Genomic DNA, 787 nt, shown 5'->3' with positions numbered 1-787 from the left:
GATATGAACAAACACTTTATCACAGGAAACAATATGATAACCAACAAAGATATGAAGAAACGCTTGCAACCATTAGATCATTAGCCATTACAGAGATGCAAATCAATGATATATCATCACACTCCATCGTGAATAGCAAAGTTTAAAAGAAAATAAAAAGACAACAAATTATGGCAAGGGTGTAGAGACACACGGACCCTCATACACTGTTGGTGAGACAGTAAAATCCTGCAACCACTGTAAAAATGGCATGGCTCATTCTCAAATAGTTTGAAATAGAAGTATTATATGACTCAGAAATCCCTCTCTCTATTTGGTATACATCCTCAATAAGAGTCATGACAAGAATTGTTACACGTACACCGATATTCATTGCAACACTTTTCACAATACCAAAATGATGGAGACTGCCTAAATGGCCAACAATGAAAGAATGGATAAACAAACTTTGGTACATACATATAATGGAATACCTTGACACTTATGAATAATGAGGAATCTCGGAAACACTTTATAACATGAATGAACCTGGAGCACACTATGCTGATAAAATTAGTCAATCAGCTATTGATTACTGTATGATGTTGTTCTTGTGAAGTACTGTCCAGTCGGCTCTGACTCAAGTTGTTGTTGTTAAGTTCCATCAATTCAATTCTGACCCATAGAGACCCTGTATAGGGTTTATGAGGAGCAGCTGGTGAGCTTGAACCACCAACCTTATAGTTCAAACAGCTTTGCAGTCTGGTGCATTAACTCACAGCGCCACACCAGGATTCTGACTCATAGG

Source organism: Chrysochloris asiatica, unplaced genomic scaffold, assembly GCF_000296735.1.
Source record: "Chrysochloris asiatica unplaced genomic scaffold, ChrAsi1.0 scaffold00420, whole genome shotgun sequence".
In the NCBI taxonomy this organism is placed as follows: Eukaryota; Metazoa; Chordata; class Mammalia; order Afrosoricida; family Chrysochloridae; genus Chrysochloris; species Chrysochloris asiatica.
This window is presented reverse-complemented; position numbering follows the sequence as displayed.